We start from the raw sequence: 361 nt of genomic DNA, 5'->3' as shown, positions 1-361 counted from the left end.
AGCTCGATTTGAATACATGAAATTCTCAGCCCGTTGTGCTAGCCAGCGTAATAAAGTGCCACTTCCTATAATAGTCTCGGTGTCACGATCTCTCTATTTTTCCTGCTATAAGACCACACACATGTGGGTTTGTACTCCTGCTTGAAAGCTTTAGAGTTACATGATCTTGGATAAATTATTTACTTCTGTGTGTTTCCTCATCTTTAAAAGGGAAATGATCAGCCGGGCTCGGTGGCTCAGCCTGTAATCCCCCGCCTTTGGGAGGCTGAGGTGAGTAGATTGCCTGAGCCCGTGGGTTCGAGACCCGCCTGGGCAGCGAGACCTCATCTCTACAATTAAATCAAAAATCATCCGGGCATGG

The sequence above is a fragment of the Carlito syrichta genome, unplaced genomic scaffold (assembly GCF_000164805.1).
Source record: "Carlito syrichta isolate Samal-C Ts95f unplaced genomic scaffold, Tarsius_syrichta-2.0.1 Scaffold308681, whole genome shotgun sequence".
Classification (NCBI taxonomy): Eukaryota; Metazoa; Chordata; class Mammalia; order Primates; family Tarsiidae; genus Carlito; species Carlito syrichta.
The sequence above is the reverse complement of the archived record's forward strand: the minus strand, read 5'-3'. Positions refer to the sequence as shown.